Source organism: Cyanistes caeruleus, chromosome 26 (genome assembly GCF_971803275.1).
Source record: "Cyanistes caeruleus chromosome 26, bCyaCae1.hap1.1, whole genome shotgun sequence".
In the NCBI taxonomy this organism is placed as follows: Eukaryota; Metazoa; Chordata; class Aves; order Passeriformes; family Paridae; genus Cyanistes; species Cyanistes caeruleus.
In genome coordinates this window covers 4,201,923-4,226,075 of record NC_141726.1, presented here as the reverse complement: position 1 = coordinate 4,226,075, position 24,153 = coordinate 4,201,923, and the positions used below count along the sequence as shown (strand labels likewise).

Genomic DNA, 24,153 nt, shown 5'->3' with positions numbered 1-24,153 from the left:
CTGGGATCTGGAGCATCCTTGTCCTGGGATCTGGAGCATCCTGGACCCTGGACTGCAGGGTATATCCCTGTCCAGAGCATCCCTGACCCTGGATCCCACAGCATCCTTGTCCCGGCATCCAGAGCATCCTTCCCTGGGGTGCAGAGCCCTCCCAGCGTTCCCACAGCAGCCAGGCCCGCCTGCCCTGAGCAGCTCCGTCCCGGCAGGAGCCTTTCCCATGGGAGCGGCTTTCCTGGGAGCGGAATTCCCTGGCAGCAGCTTCCCCGCGGCAGAGGGCAGCAGCAGGCTGGGCACGGCGGCACCCGCGGCGCGGCCGGAGCCTGCCCGGGCAGCCGGGGCTGTGGGTGGCTCTGGGACACGGGATGAGCACCCCCGAAAGGGGATTTGGATTCCCAAAGCGCTTCCCGGGGGATTTGTGGCAAGGGGATAATTCCGCGCCTGCGGTAGAACAGGAGCTGAGCTTCCCTCTGCTCCCCCTTGGGCCCGATCCATCCCTTCCTGCCCGAGGAGAGGCGTGGGCACAGCGGGATGTGATTCCTCCTTTCCTTTCCTTTCCTTTCCTTTCCTTTCCTTTCCTTTCCTTTCCTTTCCTTTCCTTTCCTTTCCTTTCCTTTCCTTTCCTTTCCTTTCCTTTCCTTTCCTTTCCTTTCCTTTCCTTTCCTTTCCTTTCCTTTCCTTTCCTTTCCTTTCCTTTCCTTTCCTTTCCTTTCCTTTCCGCGCCTTTCCTTTCCTTTCCGCGCCTTTCCTTTCCGCGCCTTTCCGCGCCTTTCCTTTCCGCGCCTTTCCGCGCCTTTCCGCGCCTTTCCGCGCCTTCCCGCGCCTTCCCGCGCCTTCCCTTCCCGCGCCTTCCCGCGCCTTCCCGCGCCTTCCCTTCCCGCGCCTTCCCTTCCCTTCCCGCGCCTTCCCTTCCCGCGCCTTCCCTTCCCGCGCCTTCCCTTCCCCCTTCCCGCGCCTTCCCGCGCCTTCCCTCTTCCCCCTTCCCTTCCCTCTTCCCTTTCCTTTCCCCTTTCCCCACAATTCCAGGTTTTATCTGTGGATTTTAAAATGGGATGATTTTCCTATGTAATTAAATATTTTCCTTTATTTATTTCTTTTTCATATATATATTATTTAATCTTCATGGATCTGGGCTGCTCTGGAAGCCTCCCTGGGATGGGAGAAGGGATTGGGAGCAGGATTTTGGGGGGAATTCGGGGCTGTGATGAGAAGCTGGAGACCCTTCCCAACTTGCCAGGAGAAAAGGGATTGGGAGAAGGATTTTGGAGGAATTTGGGGCTGTGATGAGGAGCTGGAGACTTTTCCCAGCTTTCTTCATCTCAACAGGAGAAAAGGAGATGGGGAGAAGGATTTTGAGGCTGTGATGAGGAGCTGGAGACCCTTCCCAGCTTTCCTCTCCAGAAAAGGGATGGGATAAAGTTTTAGGAATGGGAAGGGCCGTGGCACGGCCACATCCCCCTCCCGGTGCCCTGGCACGGCTCTAATCCCAGGTAATTGGATTTACAGGGAGCGCTGTATCCAATTACAGGGCCCTAATTAACAGCCCGCGGTTACAAGCCCGCCGTGCCTCGCTCGCAGCAATTGGGATTAATTTTTCCAGGATCCACAGGCGGCCGCTGATTGCGGGATCCGCGGGCAGCTCCAGCAGAACGCGGATAATTGAGCTGGCACGAGCAGCTTCCAGGGGTGATGGGCACAGCCCCGCAATCTGAGGGTCCTGCTGGCTCCTCACTGGAAAATGCAGGATGTGGAATTGCTGAAACAAATCCAGAAGAGGCCATGGAGATGCTCTTGGAGCCGGGAATGTTCCCCTGGAGAAGGGAAGGATCCAGGGAGAGCTGGGAATGTTCCCCTGGAGAGGAGAAGGATCCAGGGAGAGCTGGGAATGTTCTCCTGGAGAAGGGGAGGATCCAGGGAGAGCTGGGAATGTTCCCCTGGAGAGGAGAAGGATCCAGGGAGAGCTCAGAGCCCCTTGCAGAGCCTGAAGGGGCTCCAGGAGAGCTGGAGAGGAACTTGGAACAAGGGATGGAGTCACAGGGAATGGCTTTGAACCGGAAAAAGGGAGATTTGGGGATATTGGAAAGGAATTTCTGGCTGTGAGGGTGGGGATGGGCTGGGATGGAATTCCTGGAGAAGCTGTGGCTGCCCCTGGATCCCTGGAAGTGCCCCAGACCAGCTTGGAGCACCCTGGAATAATGAAAAGTGTCCCTGCCCATGGAATGAGATGGATTTGAAGTTTCTTTCCAACCCAAACCACTCCATGGTTCTATGATGAAGTCCTGGAATTCCCAGAGATTCCCTGAGATATTCCCATGGCTGGACACACCAGATTTAGGGACTGGGAGCAGCATCCCTGTGGGGCATCCCCTTTTCAGCCCTTCCCACCTTTCCCTGGGGGTGTTTGTTCCTTATCCCTTCCTGCTGGACTGAGCTGCTGCTGAGCCATTACCAGGAAAAAGTTTGAGGGATCAGCAGCTGGGAATTGTTTTATTCCATGAAAATCCATGGAAGCTCCAGGTGTCTGCCCTGCAGCAGTGCTGGGATTCATCCCGTTTTCCCTCCTCTGGAAAAAAATAAAGTCTCAAAGTTACAAGAGCCCGAGGAATCTTCATCACTCCAGCAGTGCCTGGGATTTTCCTGCATCCCAAGGTCTCCAGGATTCCCTGAGGAGCATCACTCTGCAATTTCTGACCCTGGAAAAGCAGTGCTGGGATCACTTCTCATTGCTCTGTTTGCCTTTCCTCATTATGATGTTCCCAAGCATCCACCAGTTCCCAGCTTGGGACATTAATCCGGTGCAAGCCAGAGGCTTATCCAAACAGGGAATCTTCCTCGGTGATTTCAAACTAAACTTGATAAATCCTTCATAAAAGAAAAAGGGATTTCATCTCCGAAGGGTCCGCGGAGGAGCCGGGGAGGGATCGCGGCTCCGGAGCCGCACGTCTTCATTTGCTCCCGGTTCTCCCCGGGAGCTGCACATTTGCTCCTGTTCCCGCTGGAATTTTTCCTGCTGGTGGAGAATTCCCAGCCTGGGGACCATTCCCAAAGCCGTGCTCCCGGCTTTGGTGTCCCACAGGAGCTGGGATTTGGTGCTGGATCTTGGGGATTTGTGGGATGTGCCAAGAGGGAAGGGATGGGGAACTCCTGGTTGTCCCTTCCTGGGATCATCCCGGTGCCGACATCTGCCTGTGTCCGTGTCCATCCCGAGCCCTCTCTTCCCGGATTTGGGAGTGGCGGGATGGGAAAGGGACCGAATTTGGCGACAGGGACAATATTTGGCTGCTCTGGTGGCTCTGCCCGCCCTTGGCCGCCTCCCCACGATGCTCGGCTCCTTCCCAGGCATCGGGAATCTTGAAACGGATCCCTCAGATCCGCATCTCCGGCCTCTCCATCTTTTTATTCCCAGCCCTCATTCCCCTCCTTCCGAGCCCCCTCCGCTCCCGACGCAGGGCTTTGATCTCCGAAAAGCCCCTTCCTCTCTCCAAAGCCTCTGGAATGCTCGGAGGAGCCTCATTAAAATAGATGAGGCTCCCTTTGATCGCGGCGCTCGCAGGACCTTTCCCAGCGCCGGGCTTCCCTTTCATCCCTGCTCCCAGCTGGAAAAGCCGGAGCTGCTCCTCACATTCCCGGGAAAAGCTGGGGGATCCTGGCCCTCGGGGAGCCCGAGTGGATGAATCCCCACAGGTGAATCCCTGGAAGCTCGGTAGCCACCAGGGAGGTGGGAAAGCCGGAGGGATTTTGGGGAGGTTGGCAAGGACACGCAGAGGCGGTGCCGGAACTCTGGGGAAAAACGGGAAAGGGAAAGGTGAAGATAAAAACGATTCTGGGGAGAAAAAAGGAAAAGATTGGGAAGCAAAGGAGGAGAAAGCCAAGGGCGGCTGCCCCGCTGGGCAGAGCTCGTCAGGCCTTTGGAGCGATGTGGCTGGGTTGGATAATCCAGGAATAATTAATGAATCCTGTCCCCATTCCCATCCCCGGACTGGGATCTGGGTGTTCCCTGCTCCGAGCTGCTGGAGCTGGGCTGGGAATGGGGATGGGAACGGGGGAAATGGCGTGCAGGGATACAGGACACAAGGATTTGGGGATTCAGGGAATGGGAATGTGGGATGCAGGATACAGGGATATGGGGTTACAGGGATTCAGGGAATGGGAATGTGGGATGCAGGGATAGGGGGATTCAGGATTCCAGGACAGGGGTACAGACTGTGAGGATATGGGGACACCGGGATTCAGGACACAGGGATTTGGGGATGCAGGAATGCAGGAAATGAGGATATGGGAGGCAGGACACAGGGATGCAGGCTGCCAGGGTTTGGAGACGCAGGGATGCAGAGAACAGGGCTGTGGGATGAAGGGATGGAGGGATGAAGGGATGAGGGATGCAGGGCATGGGGCTGTGGGATGCAGGGATGAGTGATGCAGGGATGAGGGATGAAGGGATGCAAGGATGAAGGGATGAGGGATGCAGGGCATGGAGGTGCTTCAGGAGGGTTCCCCAAGGGAAATTTCTCCACTTAGGACCAATCCCTGCCCCCACTGAGAGGGGACATGGGGGTGGCACCCAGGACAGCCAGTAGGGCCACAGGGGACACTGAGGGCCACATGTGACTCCTGCCCCTTCCCACTCAGGCTCCTCCAGCTCCATCCCCACAGGAGCCAACTCAGCCCACGGGAGCGGAGGTAGCAAATATTGTCCCAGGCGGTTCCAATGAGGTGAATCCTGCTAATTAGGGCTAATTAATGGCCCCACGTGTGGCGTGCTCAGAGCTGGCTGCTGCCAGCCCCGTGGGCTGTCCCCAAACCCCGGTGGCATCTGTCCCCTGGGGTGAGCAGCGGTGCCACCGAGGATCACAGGGTGTCACCGAGGATAGCACAGTGGCACCAAGGATGTCACACAGCCTCTCTGTCCCATCGTGGTCTTCTTGTTCCACCATGGTCCCTTGTCCCGCTGCAGTCCCCTGTCCCATCATTGTCCCATCATCCCATAACTGTCCCTCTATCCCATCATGGTCTCCTTGTCCCACCATTGTCCCTCTGTCCCACCAGGGCCCCCTGTCCCATCATTCTGCCTCCATCCCACCACATTCCCTTGTCCTACCAGGTCCCTCCATCCCACTGTGGTCCCCTTGTCCCACCACAGTCCCCTTGTCCCATCATTGTCCCATCCTTGTCCCTTGTCCTGTCGTGGTCCCATAGTGGTCCCATGGTTGTCCCTTGTCCCATCATGGTCCCATCCTTGTCCCTTGTCCTGTTGTGGTCCCATAGTTGTCCCTTGTCCCATCACAGTCCCATCGTTGTCCCTTGTCCCATTGTTGTCTCATCATTGTCCCATCATGGTCCCTTGTCCCGTGGTTGTCCCTTGTCCCATCACGGTCCCATTGTTGTCCCTTGTCCCATCGTGGTCCCGTAGTGGTCCCATCACTGTCCCCTGTCCCATCGTGGTCCCATGATGTCCCCATCATCATCCCTTGTCCCATCGTGGTCCCTTGTCCCATTGTTGTCCCATCATTGTCCCCTGTCCCATGGTTGTCCCATCGTGGTCCCATCATTGTCCCATTGTTGTGCCATCCTTGTCCCACGGCTGTCCCTTGTCCCCTGGCGGTCCCGGCTGGCAGAGCCCGCGCTGAGCCCTTAATAAGCCGTGATTCACACCCTGTGCTTAATTAGCAATTCAGTTAACGGTTTGTAATTCAGGCACGACCCTGATTGCATCCGAACGCTGCTTTATTTCTTCTCTGCCGCTCGCATTCTGAGCACTAATTACGCCTCTTTGGATGCTAATTGCTTCCCAGCCCTCTGCCGCTGTCTTTCCTGAGCAACATTTATTTTTCATGCGTCCGTGTGTTTAAACTAAGAAAAGCCGGGAGGGAGGTGGGAGGAGGGAATCGCTTCGGTCCAAGGATTCTCCGGGATCAAACGTGCCAGGAAAGGTGAGCTGGGAAATGCGGGGAGGAGCGAGCGTGGGAAAGAAGCGGGATTCCTCCTCCTCCTCCTCCTCCTCCTCCTCCTCCGCTCCAAACCCCTCCGTGCCCCTCGGGATGGGGCTCCCGGTCTCCTTTGGGATATTCCAGCCTGGAACCACCCGTGTGAAGGGTTCAGGGATGGGGGAATCAGGAGGGGGCCCTGGATTAGGGATGAAGCCCTCGGGGAATGAAATTGTGATGCTGGGATGGGAATGAAGCGTTGGGGAGCTCAGCCTGGGGAGCTGGGCTGGAGATGGAGCCCTGGGGGGATCAGGATGGAGCTGGATTCGGGATGAAGCCTTGGAAAACTCAATCTGGGGAGCTGGATTAGGGACAAAACTCAGGTTGTGGTGTTGGATTAGGAACAAATTCCTGGTGGATTCAATTTTGGGGGCTGGATTTGGAATGAAGCCCGGGAGACTCAGGTTTGGTGTTGGATTAGGAACAAATTCCCGGGGGGATTCAAATTTTGGGGCTGGATTAGGAACAAATTCCCGGGGGGATTCAAATTTTGGGGCTGGATTAGGAACAAATTCCCGGAGGGATTCAAATTTTGGGGCTGGATTAGGAACAAATTCCGGGGGGGGATTCAAATTTTGGGGCTGGATTTGGGATGAAGCCCCGGGAGCTCAGGCTGGGGCAGGCAGGAGATGCCCAGGGAGGGGTCAGTGACCCTCGGGTGACCTTCCCGGGGCTCCCATTGGGATCGTCCCTCCCGAGCACCTGGAAAAACCTTTCCTGCTTTTTTCCAGCTGGGAAAATCCCGGCCCTGCAGCCCCGCGGGTGCCCCGGGGCACAGCCAGGCTCGGCTTTGATGGCCCTGGCTAATGATTAAAATCATTAAGAGCGGTTTAATTAGCTCAGTGAGCAGTGTCACCTGCCTGTCCCCTGCTGTCCCACTCCATGCCTCAGTTTCCCCACTCAGAGCAGGGCACGGGGACACGGGGCAGGGCCAGCCGGTGCTCTGGGATATTCCAGGGATATTCCAGGGATATTCCAGGGATATTCCAGGGATATTCCAGGGAGCCCGAGGCTTGTGACATTCAGGATGGTGGCAGTGACTGCCCGAGGTCACACCAGGGGTGTCCCGGTGTCCGTGGCCGCCCCCAGCACGCCGGAAAGGTGGGAAGATGAAGGGAGAATTCCATGTTTTCCTGCCTTTTCCAGCACTTTCTGCACCTGGCACGGCACGGGCGGATCAGGGCAGCCCATGCCAGGCCTGGAGGAGCCCAAACCCGCTGGAATTTGCATTTTTCCTGGTGTTCCATGAATAATTAACAGCGAGAATCCACAGGAGGGTCCCGCAGCACCGGGAAAACATTCCATGAATATTTATCTGCCGGGAAGATGCGGCCAGAGATGGCTTTGAGTGACAGCTGTCAATCACCCAGCCCTGGGCATCCCTGCGGGGAGGACGCGCCGGGCACGGGGGTTTGGGGATGCAGAAGGTGGCACCAACCAAATCCCAGGATTTGGGAGCTCCGGGAGAGGCCGGGCACAGCCCGGAGAGGGTTAAATCCCGGGATGGGGGTGGGAGATGGGAACAGCATCCATTAATTAGCGCCTGCATTGCGGGCCATTAATGCAGAGCGTTATTAAACCGACAAAATCCCCTCATTCCCAGCTTTTCCAGGAGCGAGCCCGGGCTCATCCCGCCGTGTTTGGGCTGTGGAAGAGCCGCGAGCGCACCTGGAGCCTCCCGCTGCTCTCCATTGACGCCATCGCGTTTATTTATTCCGAACATTTGGCATTTTTGGGAGGCGAGGGATGCGAAAATCCCATTTGCATCGGATTCCTGCGGAACGGCCCCGCCACCCCGGCAGGCGCCGGCCAATTAAAAATCCATCAGGAAAACAAATTCCTGGATCTCTCCCGCTCCGTGTTTAAAGTTAATGACGGAGCAGGAGAGGGGAACCGGGAGCGGCGCTTGGAAAGGAGGAGGGAGCGATTCATAAATAGGAAAAGATGAAGGGAAACAATCGGGAGGGGGCTGAGTGTGAGGGAGCTGCTCCAGAACATTCCATCATTTCCACGTTCGGGAGTTATGGAGTGGTTTGGGTGGGAAGGGACATAAAGCTCATCCCTGCTTTATTGGGGGGCACTTCCCACTATCCCAAACTGGCCTCGGATCATTCCAGGGATGGAACCATCCAAAACTGATCATTCCAGGGATGGAACCATCCCAAACTGATCATTCCAGGGATGGAACCATCCCAAACTGATCACTCCAGGGATGGAACCATCCCAAACTGATCATTCCAGCGGTGGAATCATCCCAAACTGATCATTCCAGGGATGGAACCATCCCAAACTGATCATTCCAGGGATGGAACCATCCCAAACTGATCATTCCAGGGATGGAACCATCCCAAACTGATCATTCCAGGGATGGAACCATCCCAAACTGATCATTCCAGGGATGGAACCATCCCAAACTGATCATTCCAGCAGTGGAACCATCCCAAACTGATCATTCCAGGGATGGAACCATCCCAAACTGATCATTCCAGGGATGGAACCATCCCAAACTGATCATTCCAGCAGTGGAATCATCCCAAACTGATCATTCCAGGGATGGAACCATCCCAAACTGATCATTCCAGGGATGGAACCATCCCAAACCGATCATTCCAGCGGTGGAACCATCCCAAACTGATCATTCCAGCGGTGGAACCATCCCAAACTGATCATTCCAGGGATGGAACCATCCCAAACCGATCATTCCAGGGATGGAACCATCCCAAACTGATCATTCCAGGGATGGAACCATCCCAAACTGATCATTCCAGGGATGGAACCATCCCAAACTGATCATTCCAGGGATGGAACCATCCCAAACCGATCATTCCAGCGGTGGAACCATCCCAAACCGATCATTCCAGGGATGGAACCATCCCAAACCGATCATTCCAGGGATGGAATGATCCCAAACTGATCACTCCAGTGATGGAACCATCCCAAACCGATCATTCCAGGGATGGAGCAGCCACAGCTTCTCTGGGAAATCCATCCCGGCCCCTCCCAGAGAGGGATTTCATCCCGATATCCCAACCCATCCCTGCCCCAAAAGGCAGTGGGAAGCCATTCCTGGTACTCCAGATCCTTCTCCAGAGTCCAAATCCATTTCTTGGAGCTCCTTCAGGTCCTGGAAGGTCACAGTGAGGTCGCTCTGAAGCTTCTCCTCTCCAGCCTGGACATTCCCAACTCCTCCAGCCTTTCCCACAGCCCCATCCCTCTGGATCCTCTCCTCACTCCAGCTGGGCCCCACAGCTGGATCCAGCCCTGCAGGTTCCACCTTGCTGGGATTTCCTGGGATGCTTTTCCCACCTTCCTGGGGGTTTCTGGGATGTTTTCCCCACTTTTCTGGGGTCTCTGGGATGTTTTTCCCACTTTTCTGGGGTCTCTGGGATGTTTTTCCCACTTTTCTGGGGTTTCTGGGATGCTTTTCCCCACTTTTCTGGGGTCTCTGGGATGCTTTTCCCACTTTTCTGGGGTCTCTGGGATGCTTTTCCCACTTTTCTGGGGTCTCTGGGATGCATTTCTCACTTTTCTGGGGTTTCTGGGATGTTTTCCCCACCTTTCTGGGATTTCTGGGTTGTTTTTCTGCCTTCCCAACCAAAATCTCGCAGGGTTTAGGGGTCAGTCCTGCTCCTTCCCCTCAGCTCTGGCACATCCAGCCGTGCTCTGTTGGAATTCCCGGCTGGAATAACTCCCCCAGCCCCGCTCGGGGATGATTCCAGCAGCTCCAGCTCCTCGGCAGCGTTCCCTCCCCACCTCCACATCCCTCTTATTCAGCTCCTCCATGATTTTCCTGCTTTTCCTCTCTTGATAAACACAAAAACTGCGGCAGGAACGACATTTCCCAGGGAAGAAACCCACCTGGATCACCCTGGAGCTGCTCCTTCTCCTTATTTTGGGATGTTTTCCATGGAAAATCGGCGGCCAGGGCTGGTTTGGCAGTGCCAGGTGGGATCAGGTGGGATCAGGGGATGCTCCCAGCCCTGGGGCAGGAGTGGATTTTTCTGTATTAACCTAAAAACAGGAGAGGGAAGAGGAGGGGGAGTCCTGTGATTGCACAATGCCCCATTCCATGTTCTGGATCCCAATTCCCCAGGATTTTTCCCCATTCCATGTTCTGGATCCCAATTCTCCAGGATTTTCCCCATTCCAAAGCCTGGATCCCAATTCCCCAGGATTTTTCCCCATTCCATGTTCTGGATCCCAATTCCCCAGGATTTTTCCCCATTCCATGTTCTGAATCCCAATTCCCCAGGATTTTTCACCATTCCATGTTCTGGATCCCAATTCCCCAGGATTTTTCACCATTCCATGATCTGGATCCCAATTCCCCAGGATTTTCCCCCATTCCATGCTCTGGATCCCAATTCCCCAGGATTTTTCCCCATTCCATGCTCTGGATCCCAATTCCCCAGGATTTTCCCCCATTCCATGCTCTGGATCCCAATTTCCCAGGATTTTGCCCCTTTCCAGAGCCTGGATCCCAATTCCCCAGGATTTTTCCCCATTCCATGTTCTGGATCCCAATTCCCCAGGATTTTTCCCCATTCCATGCTCTGGATCCAAATTTCCCAGGATTTTGCCCCTTTCCAGAGCCTGGATCCCAATTCCCCAGGATTTTTCTCCATTCCAGAGCCTGGATCCCAATTCCCCAGGATTTTCCCCCATTCCATGTTCTGGATCCCAATTCCCTGGTATTTTTCCCCATTCCAGAGCCTGGATCCCAATTCCCCAGGATTTTTCCCCATTCCATGGTCTGGATCCCAATTCCCCAGGATTTTTCCCTTTCCAGAGCCGGGATCCCAATTTCCCAGGATTTTTCTCCATTCCAGAGCCTGGATCCCAATTCCCCAGGATTTTCCCCATTCCATTGTCTGAATCCCAGTTTCCCAGGATTTTTCCCCATTCCATGTTCTGGATCCCAATTCCCCAGGATTTTTCCCCATTCCATGCTCTGGATCCCAATTCCCCAGGATTTTCCCCCATTCCATGTTCTGAATCCCAATTCCCCAGGATTTTTCACCATTCCATGCTCTGGATCCCAATTCCCCAGGATTTTGCCCCATTCCAGAGCCTGGATCCCAATTTCCCAGGATTTTGCCCCATTCCAGAGCCTGGATCCCAATTCCCCAGGATTTTTCCCCATTCCATGTTCTGGATCCCAATTCCCCAGGATTTTTCCCCATTCCATGCTCTGGATCCAAATTTCCCAGGATTTTGCCCCTTTCCAGAGCCTGGATCCCAATTCCCTGGGATTTTTCCCCATTCCAGAGCCTGGATCCCAATTCCCCAGGATTTTTCCCCATTCCATGTTCTGGATCCCAATTCCCCAGGATTTTTCCCCATTCCATGTTCTGGATCCCAATTCCCCAGGATTTTTCCCCATTCCATGGTCTGAATCCCAATTCCCTGGGATTTTGCCCCATTCCAGAGCCTGGATCCCAATTTCCCAGGATTTTGCCCCATTGCATGGTCTGGATCCCAATTCCCCAGGATTTTGCCCCATTCCAGAGCCTGGATCCCAATTCCCTGGGATTTTTCCCCATTCCAGAGCCTGGATCCCAATTCCCCAGGATTTTGCCCCATTCCAGAGCCGGGATCTCTCCACATCCCATCCCGGCTGCACCAGCAGGGAAACTGAGGCACGGCCCCTGCTGATCCCGGATCTTTACGGAATCCTCTGCAGATTTGGGAAAAGCTCCCAGGAACCCAACCCCCCCCTGGAGCCCACCAAAGTGGAATATTTTGGAATGAGATTTATAAATCCACACTGGGAGAGGAGCAGGGATCGATCCCAGGGGGGTTTGGATTTAATTTTCCAGCATCTCCTTTTCCTGTACCATTCCATTTTTGAAATTTTTCCTTTCTTTTTTTTTTTTTTAATTTACAATTATTATTTTTTCCCAATCGCTTCTCCCCATCCCAAAAGGAAGAGCTGATATCTCTGAATACCCAGCAGAAACGTTTCCTTGCGGGATTTTAACGGGAAAAAGAGGGAAAACGTTTGAAGTTTGACAATGGAATATTATTAGAAAGGCACGGCACGGGCAGGATGAGGAATCACTGCTGGCACAGCAATGAAAGGAGAATAAAATCAAACCCAGCCCTGAAAGCTCAAACCGTCTCTTCCCAGCCTTGACCACTTTTTTTTTATTTTTTCCCCTATTAGATATATTTTTAGAAAGCTGAAAGAAAATTAAAAATATTCGTTTCCCAGCACTTTTTTATTATTATTAATATTATTTTTTTGATTCCTAAACCCCTCTGATTGGCCTGGAAATTGAATTTCTGGGGGATATTGGCTCAAATCAATCCGGGATGCTCCAGCTCCCCCTGTGCTGTCTAATTATTAATAAATAATTAGATATTAGGAGGAGGCGATCTAATTATTAATAAATAATTAGATATTAGGAGGGGGCGATCTAATTATTAATAAATAATTAGATATTAGGAGGGGGCGATCTAATTATTAATAAATAATTAGATATTAGGAGGAGGCAATATAATTAGTAATAAATAATTAGATATTAGGAGGGGGCGATCTAATTATTAATAAATAATTAGATATTAGGAGGGGGCGATCTAATTATTAATAAATAATTAGATATTAGGAGGAGGTGATCTAATTATTAATAAATAATTAGATATTAGGAGGAGGTGATCTAATTATTAATAAATAATTAGATATTAGGAGGGGGCGATCTAATTATTAATAAATAATTAGATATTAGGAGGGAGTTATCTAATTATTAATAAAATTAATCTCCCACATTTCCCAGCTGGGATCAGATTCCCACATCCCACCACCACTTCCAGGCCCTGGAATTAATTTAATTAGCAGAAAATTGATGTTTTTTCCCCAAAATCCTGGTGAGAGAGCGGGGCTGGATCCTCCTTTTGCAGCCCCACAAAGGGACAGAGCACAGAGCTGGGTCCTGTTCCTGCTTTTCCAGCTTTTCCAGACCCTCCCAGCCTCCCAGACCAGAATATTTTGAATTTTCCTCCTTTTCCAGACCCCTCCCTGCCTCCCAGACTGGAATATTTTGAATTTTCCTGCTTTTCCAGCTTTTCCCAGACCCTCCCAGACTGGAATATTTTGAATTTTCCTCCTTTTCCAGACCCCTCCCATCTCCCAGACTGGAATATTTTGAATTTTCCTCCTTTTCCAGACCCCTCACTGCCTCCCAGACTGGAATATTTTGAATTTTCCTCCTTTTCCAGCTTTTCCAGACCCTCCATGCCTCCCAGACCGGAATATTTTGAATTTTCCTGCTTTTCCAGACCCTCCCTGCCTCCCAGACCGGAATATTTTGAATTTTCCTCCTTTTCCAGACCCCTCCCAGCCTCCCAGACTGGAATATTTTGAATTTTCCTCCTTTTCCAGCTTTTTCCAGACCCCTCCCAGCCTCCCAGACCGGAATATTTTGAATTTTCCAGCCTTTTCCAGACCCTCACTGCCTCCCAGACCGGAATATTTTGAATTTTCCTCCTTTTCCAGACCCCTCCCAGCCTCCCAGACTGGAATATTTTGAATTTTCCTCCTTTTCCAGACCCTCCCAGCCTCCCAGACCGGAATATTTTGAATTTTCCTGCTTTTCCAGACCCCTCCCTGCCTCCCAGACTGGAATATTTTGAATTTTCCTCCTTTTCCAGACCCCTCCCAGCCTCCCAGACCGGAATATTTTGAATTTTCCTGCTTTTCCAGCTTTTCCCAGACCCTCCCAGACTGGAATATTTTGAATATTTTCCCTTTTTCCCTTTAAATGTCCCCATTTCCCCTCTGCTGCCTGCAGGGGGATGATCCACCAGGGATGACTTTTGGCCTGGAAAAGGGAATTTAGGGCTTGGCAGGGAAATCCTGGATCTCCAGAGGCCGATCCCAAAATCCTGCCCGGCTCAGGGATGCCCCAACCCCGCGGAGCGGATCCCGGGATTCCCTGGAAAAACCGGGATTCCCTGGAAAATCCGGGACATCCTGGAAAATCCGGGATTCCCTGGGAAATCCGGGACATCCTGGAAAAACCGGGATTCCATGGAAAATCTGGGATTCCATGGAAAATCCGGGATTCCCTGGGAAATCCGGGACATCCTGGAAAATCCGGGATTCCCTGGGAAATCCGGGACATCCTGGAAAAACCGGGATTCCATGGAAAATCTGGGATTCCATGGAAAATCCGGGATTCCCTGGAAAATCCAGGATTCCATGGGAAATCCGGGATTCCCTGGAAAATTCGGGATTCCCTGGAAAATCCGGGACATCCTGGAAAATCCGGGATTCCATGGAAAAACCGGGATTCCCTGGAAAAACCGGGATTCCATGGAAAATTTGGGATCCCATGGAAAATTTGGGATCCCATGAAAAATCCGGGATTCCCTGGGAAATCCGGGATTCCCTGGAAAAACCGGGACTCCCTGGAAAATCCGGGATTCCCTGGAAAATCCGGGATACCCTGGGAAATCCGGGATTCCCTGGAAAATCCGGGATTCCATGGAAAAACCGGGATTCCCTGGAAAAACCGGGACATCCTGGAAAAACCGGGACTCCCTGGAAAATCCGGGATTCCATGGAAAATCCGGGATTCCCTGGAAAATTCGGGATTCCCTGGAAAATTTGGGATTCCCTGGTAAAATCCGGGATTCCCTGGTAAAATCCGGGATTCCCTGGAAAATCCGGGATTCCCTGGAAAACCGGGATTCCCTGGAAAAACTGGGATTCCATGGGAAATTTGGGACTCCCTGGAAAATCTGGGATACCCTGGAAAATCCGGGATTCCCTGGAAAATCCGGGATTCCCTGGAAAAACCGGGACATCCTGGAAAAACCGGGACATCCTGGAAAAACCGGGATTCCCTGGAAAATCCGGGATTCCCTGGAAAATTCGGGATTCCCTGGAAAATCCGGGATTCCCTGGAAAATTTGGGATCCCATGAAAAATCCGGGATTCCCTGGAAAATCCGGGATTCCCTGGGAAATCCGGGATTCCCTGGAAAATCCGGGATTCCTGCCAGCAAAGCCGGCGGGAGGGGAGAGATAAATTAGAATTAGTTTTAATAAAACTGAGCTCCATTTTTCTCCGGCCGCTCCGCTCGGATTTCTCCATGAAAAATGGGGGAATTTTCATTTCCCGGCGCCTGGAGATGAATTCCCGCCTGGTGGTGTTTAATGGGGATAATATCCATTAGTTCTATCCCAGACATTTCCCTCCATCCTCATTTTTCTCCCTGGATTATCCCAAATCCTTCCCCCCTCCAGGGAAAACCTTGGAAAGGAAGGGTTGGATCCCTGTGGATTCTCCATCCATCCCTTTTTCCATCCCTTTTTCCATCCCTTTTTCCATCCCTTTTCCCATCCCTTTTTTTTTTTTTCCATCCCTTTTCCTATCCTGGGGTTGTTCTGGGGGAAATTCGGGATTTGGGGTTGGGAATTGTCACATTCCAGGGAATTTTCCAGAACCGTGGAGAGACAGGGCCCAAATCCTGTGGGAATGAAGGGAATGCAATGGAAAACTGGGATTTGAGGTGGGAATGGGGAGCAGGAATGAAGGGAAAACTGGAAAAGTGGGATTTGAGGTGGGAATGGGGAACAGGAATGAAGGGAATGAGATGGAAAAGTGGGATTTGAGGTGGGAATGAGGAGCAGGAATGAAGGGAATGAGATGGAAATCTGGGATTTGAGGTGGGAATGGGGAACAGGAATGAAGGGAATGTGATGGAAAAGTGGGATTTGAGGTGGGAATGAGGAGCAGGAATGAAGGGAATGAGATGGAAATCTGGGATTTGAGGTGGGAATGGGGAACAGGAATGAAGGGAATGTGATGGAAAAGTGGGATTTGAGGTGGGAATGGGGAGCAGGAATGAAGGGAATGTGATGGAAAAGTGGGATTTGAGGTGGGAATGGGGAGCAGGAATGAAGGGAATGCGATGGAAATCTGGGATTTGAGGTGGGAATGGGGAGCAGGACAGGGCTGGGAGGGAGCTGAGGGGTTTGAGGTGTTGGGGTGACCCCAAAAACCTCAGGGACGTGGGAGAAAAAAGGGAATAGGAATTATCCCGGAGGAAAAGAGGCTGGAGAGGGATCTGCGAAGGCCTTGGAAGGGTTTGTTTTTCACGTTGGAATGAGGGAGCAGCTGGAAAAATCCCGGTTTTTTTCCCGATCTCTGCTCTCCCTGGAGATGTCCGGGGGACACTGGGGGTGACAGCTCCGACCTGGCCCCTTCCAGCCCCCCCAGCCCTGAGGCTCAGTCCTTTCCCGGGAGCCTCGTTCTTCCCTCCTGGATTCCCCAATCCCTTCCCACCCCTCGGGATAATCCCTCTCCACCCGAGGCCCTGGGGATGCAGCAGGAGCTGGTTAAAATCAGCTAAAAGCGAATTTCCGAGGGAAAAAAAAACGGAATAAAAGGGTTTTTCCGCCTTTTTCTCCGCGCGGTGCCGTCCTTCCCTCGCATCCCTGCCATCCTCACACCCCCGAATTCCCGAATTCCCGAATTCCCGCATTCCCTGCGCTTCCCCTCGTCCCCGGGATGTTTGGAAAAGCTTCGTCTCAACCCCACGCAGCGCTGGAAGAGGCTCTGACCCCATTCCCAGAGCCCGGAGAGCCCCTCTGGAATGCTTTAATTCCCGTTTATCCCACAAACATCTTCCTGCCGTCCTTGCTGAGGGTGGGGATGCTCAGCACTGGGATAACGAGGAGTAAAAATCCAGGATTTTGGGATTCCTGGGCTCCAGGGGGTCTGGAATGAGCAGTGCCAGGATCCAGGATCCCCCAGTGATGCCCTAAAAACGCTCCCTGTTCCCTCCTGGCTGCTGTTTCCCCTCCCTGAAGCTGGAAAAAGAGGGAAAACAACCCCCAAAAAAGCAGGATTTGGGATTAAATTCGCTTCCCAACCCTTTTCCCTGCTCAGCTCCGCCTGACCCAGCGCTGCCCATCTGCTGCTCCCGGTGGATTTTGCGGGACTGACACGGAGCTGTGAGCTCCAATCCATGCTCTGCATCCCGAAATTCCCCCTCTGGAATTACCGGGTGGGATTTCCTTCCACTTCAGCCCCGTCCCCGAGCCCGTGGCAGCAATTCCTGTCTGCCAGCGGATCCCAGCGCTTGGATCCGCCGCCTTTTCCCTTTTTGCTGCCATCTCCCACTCATTAACCGCGCCGTTTATCGCTTTAAACTCTGAAAAACACCCCCAAAGCTCGTGGGTTTTATTTTTTTAAAGATCTTTTCCCTAAAGGGACGGGCGGTGACACTTTCCTGTCCCCTCCGGGCCAGCTCCGGGCTCCGTCCCTGCTGTCCCCGAGCTTTGGGACGCTCTCGTTGATCCTTTAAGGAAGATGGGAGGGTTGGGAGAGCGGAGCCATCAATCCCTGAATGATCCCGAGCCCCAAAAACGCCTCTGCCCCCTCTGTGGGTGCCCGGGGCGGGGGCTCCTCACCCCCCTGATCCCCCTGGGCCGCCGCTGCTGGAAAAGGTTCTTTTAATCAGGGGTAATTTTATGCATCATTAATAGCAGGCCTTGATTAGAAGGAAGGAAAGTTCAGCCGAGGGGAAGATGAAAGGAGGAGGCGGTTGGGGAAGGAGGTTTTGGGAGGGTTTTGGGGTTTTTGGGGACTAAAGGGGCTCTCTTGATGCTGCCTGGACTGAGGAGAGGGCAGAGGGGTTTTTGGGGGGCCCCTGGTTGGTTGAGATGTTTCATTGTCAGTGCCTGGACATCGCTGCTGTCCCCTGAGGCTGGCCAGGATTCCAGGAGATCCCATCCTTTGGGATTTCGGGATGAAGGGGCTCTCCCAGTGCCAGAGCTGCTGGGATTGAGGGGAGGGCAAAGGGGGGTTTTTGGGGGTGGTCCGTGGGTGGTTGAGCTTCGTGCTCAGCACCTGGGTGTCCCTGTGTCCCCTGCTGGGGTGATGGGATGCAGGAGCTCCCATCCTTTGGGATCCCTTTGGCTGTGGGTGTTCCACAATGGGATTTTCCCGATGCTGGAACCATTGGAGACGGGGCAAGGAGGTTTTTGGGGGGTCCCTGGGTGGCTGAGGTGCTTTTTGCTCATCCCTGCTGTCCCAGGATGCAGGAGGCGCGTTCCTTTGGGATCCCTTTCCCTCGGGAGGTTTGGGATAAAGGGATCCCGATGCCGGAGCCGTGGGGGCTGAGGGAGGATTTTGGAGAGCCCCGAGCAGCGCAGACAGAGGAGATTTTTCGCTTCCTTCCTTAACACCATTTTCTGCATTAAAGTGCTTTGGAGCATCTCCTGCATCAAAGGAATCGCTTCCACAGGCGAGGGATCAAACAGGCCCTGCAATCCCCGTTCCCTGGGGATGGGAAACGGAGCCAGCCGTGCCCAGCACCCCCACAACTCCCCCTGTCCCGGGCTGCCAGGAGAAGCCAGAGCGGGATAGGAGAAGTTGTGGGGGTGCTGGGCATCACTGGATGATCCCGGCAGGATTTGGGGCTGGAAGATGCTCCTGGCCTCAGTCAGGCCCTGGGATCAGCATCCAGCCCCAAATCCTGCTGGGATCAGCACCCAGTCCCAAATCCTGCTGGGATCACCATCCAGTCCCAAATCCTGCTGGGATCAGCATCCAACCCCAAATCCTGCTGGGATGAGCCAGGGAGCAGTCAGTGGGGAACAGGGGAAGTTGTGGGGCGCTGATGGGCATCACTGGATGATCCCGGCAGGATTTGGGGCTGGATGCTGATCCCAGGGGATCTGAAGGAGATTGGGGGCAGCTGCCAGCCCCAAACCCTGCTGGGGTCAGCCAGGGAGCAGTCAGTGGGGAACAGGGGAAGTTGTGGGGCTGATGGGCATCACTGGATGATCCTGGCAGGATTTGGGGCTGGATGCTGCTCCTGGCCTCAGTCAGACCCCGGGATCAGCATCCAGCCCCAAATCCTGCCGGGATCATCCAGTGATGCCCATCAGCCCCACAACTTCCCCCGTTCCCCACTGACTGCTCCCTGGCTCATCCCAGCAGGATTTGGGGCTGGGTGCTGATCCCGATCTCCTTCGGATCCCCTGGGATCAGCATCCAGCCCCAGATCCTGCTGGAATCAACCAGGGATGCCCCCACAACATCCCCTTTCCCACTCTGGCCCCTCCCTGGCAGGATTTGGGGCTGGAAGTTGTTCCTGGCCCGTCAGACCCCCGGGCTCAGCCCAGCCCTGGGGTTTCACCCCAATTTCCCGTGGCTGCTGCCATCCCCGGGAACGAGTTCCAATGATTCCTTGGAGCCAGCCCCAATTCTCCCTCCTCTTCCTCTTCCTGACCTTCTCCCGCTTGTTTTCCCTCCGAGTGAGGAGGCCGTAAATTTAAACCCTCCGCGAGGAAAACAACATCTGTTTACCCTCCTCGGCTGCTCGGCACGAGGGGAGGAGGAGGGAAAATGCACCTGAATGGCTCCTCCGGGGTTTATTTTGTTATTTATCCCCAGGGAAAAATCCATCCCCAGCCCCTCCAGGCGAGGTTTCCCCTCCCCAGGCGGAGGTGGAGAAGGGACAATTCTCATGAAGGAAAAAAAATCTCCATTTTCCCCAGTTTTATTCCCCGAAAAGCGCAGGATTTAAAAGCTAAACTCCCAGAACACCTTTGCTGATGAGGTGTGAATTTAAGAGGGTTCAAATAAAACCCGATAAAAACCGCGATGGGCAGAAGCTGCCGGAGGATTCCCGCATCCCCCAGGGATGGAGAACCGAGGAAGGGAAAAGGTTCCTGCTGGGATCTCCCAGCGGAGCTCGCACATTCCCGGCGAAACTTCAAATCCCCCGGCGGGGAGGTGCTGCTGAGCACGAAATAAATTACGGTTAATTGGATGAAAACATCGCTGCGCCTTTGTTTCACCGCCAGCTGCCAGGTGTGGGGACAGCGGTGGCACCAGAGGGGACCTGAGCCGTGCCCGTTGTCACCACAGCCGCCGGTCCCCCTCTGAAATGTCACATCAATTAAGAGCTGGATGTTTAATTAAATCCCATTTCCCCCATTCCCTTCCTTCGTCCTTTCCCTCCACTGCCGGCTCCAAGTTTGGAGTAATATTTAAAAAAAAAAAAAGCCCCCAAATTCCCCTGGAATATGAACCGTAATGAGATCAACTTAATTGAACGATTTTACGATGTCATCCTCATTTGCCTTTTTAATTAGGTCCTTCTTCCGTACCGACAGCAATCCGTGGGATTGGGAACTTCCAGGAGCGGCTTTGTTAGGCAGAGCATCCAGAGCTGGAATTACAGGAGGTGCTGGAGCAGCTCTGAGGGAGCGACTGATGCCCTGGGGGGCAAAATTGAGTTTTTGGGGTGGCAGGAGGAGGTGACACTGAGCCCTGTGTCCCTCCTGCTGGGTGCTGTCCCTTCCTCCCGGCTGGAAATTAATCGCACTTAGGAAACAACCCGATAAAATCGAGATAAAATTGAAATTAAGAGGATCAAATGAAAAAAAAAAATAAAAATGAAGAGGATAAAAGGTGAGCGACCTGCGGCTTTGGGAGGCACTGGGGACTCGTGGCATGTTGGGGACAGGGTGTGACAGCCCGGGACAGCACCGCAGGTGACACAGGGACTGTCACCAAGCCCTCCCTGGCACCCTAAGGACCAGGATCCGGAGCATCCCTTCCCTGATCCCTGCTGGGACCCGCTCGGGCACTGCTGACAACACCAAACAGCACTTTGAGCACGCCCTGTTCCATCCCTGCCATAAAAATCCAGGAATTCGGCTCTTTTTTCCCAATCTGTCTTTTCCAGGGGTCGGAGAAATCCCTGGAAGGGGAGGGAGGAAAGACACCGCGGCTCGAAACATCGCGTTCCTCGTGGGACAGTCAGCACCCGGGCGCTTCCCACGGGATCCGCCAGCTTCCAGAACTCCTGAAAACTTGGAATTGGGGCACGGCCGGGTCGCTGAGAGGATTTTCCCTGCGATTTCCTCGCTCCCCGAGCAGGTATTTAGCAGGGGAGAGCACTCAGTGCATTAGCGGCGTTTTCTGCTCCTCGCACGCAGCCGGGCTGTAATTAATCATTTATACAGCTCTGGGACCCCCGGCAGCGATCGCGGGGAGTAATTAAACCTCTCCAGCTCCTCTCCAGCTCCTCTCCAGCCCCTCTTCCTCGCCTCCTCAGCCCGGAGAAGTTTTGACAAGGTGATCAATGAGGGCTGCGGGGCGGGGGAAGCGCCGAGGGCGGAGGGAATTGGAGCAGAAAAAGGGGCCTGGAGGAGGCAGCCCGGCCTAATGGAGCAGCCGGCCGGGAGGCTGGGGCAGAAAAAAGGGAATAAAAAAGGAATAAAAGCCGGAACGCGGCCGCTGACCCCGGCCTGAGCGCACGTGGTGCCGCTGAGAGGGAAACTGGGACCAGTTTCACCAGTGCTGGCTCTGCTGCCGGCCCCAGAGATGCTCCAGGGCAGCGCTGTTCCCTTCTGGATGCCGTTTGGAGCTGGAAAGAAGGGAAAAAACAAACAAAAAAAATCAGAATTTGGGATTAAATTTGCTTCCCCAGATGCCCGAGGACTCACGGTATAGGACTGGAGGGAGTTTTGGAGTCTGAGAGGAGCCACGCAGGTGATGAAATCCACGTGGGAAATGTTTGAAATCCTCGTTTCCAACCCAAAACATCATTAGCTAAAATCCCGTGGAGATGGAGGAGGGAAAAAAAATTAAAAAAAATAAAATTCTCGGTCCTTAAAAATGCAAATAACATGGGCTGCTGAATGTCCTTGTTTGTCGGTAATTGCAAAATTCTTCGGCTCAATCAGCCAAAGATAAACTGTGTTATTTAGGAGCAATTTGAAGGCAGACGGATGGAAAACAATGGGCCGGATTCGGCTCAGGAATGACGCCAGGATCCCGCCGGGATCAGCTGGGCCCTGCGGGATTCCCAACCCTTGGAATTGCATCCGAAGGCAGCGCCCCGGGGATGCCCTGGACTGCAGGGTGGAATATCCTGGTGGATATTCCCGATTGGAAGGGTCCCACAAGGATCTTGGAGTCCCAGCTCCTGGCCCTGCACAGCCAAGCCCAAAAATCCCACCCTGAGCATTCCCTGGGGATTCCAGCAGATGCTTCCCTACAGAATTCCCGAATTTCTTCTTCCAGCAGCCTCCTGGTGGAGGCACAGCCTGGGTGGGCTGCATCCCTGGAGTTTATTTAATGTTTAGGGAAGAGGGTGCAAGGAGCAGGAGCAGCATCCAGGGATTTATAAAGGTCATTCTGGGATGTTCTCTTTTCCTTGGATGTTCTCTTTTCCCTGGGTTTTCACTTTCCCTTGGTGCTCAGCGTTCCCTGGTTTCTCTCCCTTCCTTGGATGTTCTTCCTCCCCGGGAGTCTCTCTCTTCCCTGGATTCTCTCCCTCCCCTGGATGTTCTCTTTTCCCTGGGTTCTCATCTTTTCCAGGCTATTTCCCTTTCCTCGGATGCTCTCCCTTCTCTGGGTTCTCTCCCTTCCTTGGATGGAATGTTCTTCCTTGCATGGAATCTCTTCTTTGGGTTCTCCCTTCCCTTGGTGCCCTTTCTTTCCTGGATCCTCTCCCTTCCCTGGATCCTCTTCTTTCCCTGGACCCTCTCCCTTCCCTGTTTTCTTTCCCTTCTCCACCAACCCCACATCCCATAAAACCCCTACAGATCCCAGCAATTCCAGCTCCAATCCTTCCCCCATCTCTTCCAGGTGCTCTCCGGGGAGCTCGGAGGCTGCAGGAGCAGGCAGGAGCCCACAGTAACTCCCAACACGCCCGGTAATTATTTCCCAACCATCCCATTCCCTTTTCTGTGCAGACCTACAAGGATGTAAACACGATTCCCTTTAAACACATGCTTCCCTGCCATCCATCACCTCATCCAGACTTTATTATGCTCCACTCTCGACGTTATAAATTACATTTTAATGATAAATTACGCACTCCCAATGCCAACCACGGCCTCCCGCAGCCAGCAAAAACAATAATAGATTTGTAGGAAGTGAAAATGGGAAAATGAATATTTATGAGGTTGGATGGGGTTTTTTTTTTGGGAGGGGGGGAAGGCAGTTGTGCTCTGAAATATTTGGATTTATGGATTATTTCCTATTTTTAAAATGCCTCTGTGTGTTGTTGTGCTCAAAATGCCAAGTCATTCCAGGGAAGAAGGGTGGGAATTGCTCCAGGGGCTCCTTTGGGACACAAACAAGGCTGAGATAAAGCCTTGGTGGGCTGAGAAAATTCCAGGGGGATGTTTCAGCATTCCAGGATGGGGGTTGGGGTGGAGCCCACAAATTCCATGGGGTGAGTTGGGAAAATGGCCAGAATTCAGGGAATAATTGGGATGGGATGGGGGGATAAAAAAAGGGGATATAAAGGGAGAATGGGATGGGGGAATATGAGGGGACGTGATGGGGATGGGAAGGGAGAATACGTGGGAATGGGGTGGGATTGGGATGGGTTGGGATTGGGATTGGAGGGAATGGGATTGGGATTGGGATGAGATGGGGTGGGATAAAGTGGGGATGTGATGAGGGATGATAAACTGTGGGGATATTATGGGATGTTACGGGGTGTGATGGGGGAATACGAGGGGATGAAGTGGGGGTGTGGGATGTGATGAGGAACATGGTGGGAATGATGGGGAATGAGATAGGGGGGTTTGGGAATGAGATGGGAGGATGGGGATGTGATGGGGATGGGATGGGGATGGGATGGGGATGAGATGGGGATGTGATGGGGATGAGATGGGGATGGGATGGGGATGGGATGGGGGGATGGGGATGTGATGGGGATGTGATGGGGGATGTGATGGGGATGAGATGGGGATGTGATGGGGATGAGATGGGGATGTGATGGGGATGAGATGGGGATGGGATGGGGATGGGATGGGGATGTGATGGGGATGGGATGGGGATGGGATGGGGGATGTGATGGGGATGAGATGGGGGATGGGGATGGGATGGGGATGTGATGGGGATGAGATGGGGATGAGATGGGGGGATGGGGATGTGATGGGGGGATGGGGATGTGATGGGGGGATGGGGATGGGAGGATGGGGATGTGATGGGGATGGGAGGATGGGGATGTGATGGGGATGTGATGGGGATGTGATGGGGGGATGGGGATGTGATGGGGGGATGGGGATGTGATGGGGGGATGGGGATGGGAGGATGGGGATGTGATGGGGATGGGAGGATGGGGATGTGATGGGGGATGAGAGGATGGGGATGAGATGGGGATGTGATGGGGATGTGAAGGGG

General features: G+C 53.5%; 1 long non-coding RNA gene across 1 annotated transcript; it reads left to right on the top strand.

The window, feature by feature from the left end:
• Positions 1-961: 961 nt before the first annotated feature.
• On the top strand, positions 962-21,695 carry LOC111939162 (uncharacterized). Its single transcript, XR_015279348.1, has 3 exons — positions 962-5,927; positions 20,693-20,886; positions 21,440-21,695. It is a non-coding gene; the product is annotated as an uncharacterized LOC111939162 (long non-coding RNA).
• Positions 21,696-24,153: the final 2,458 nt, after the last annotated feature.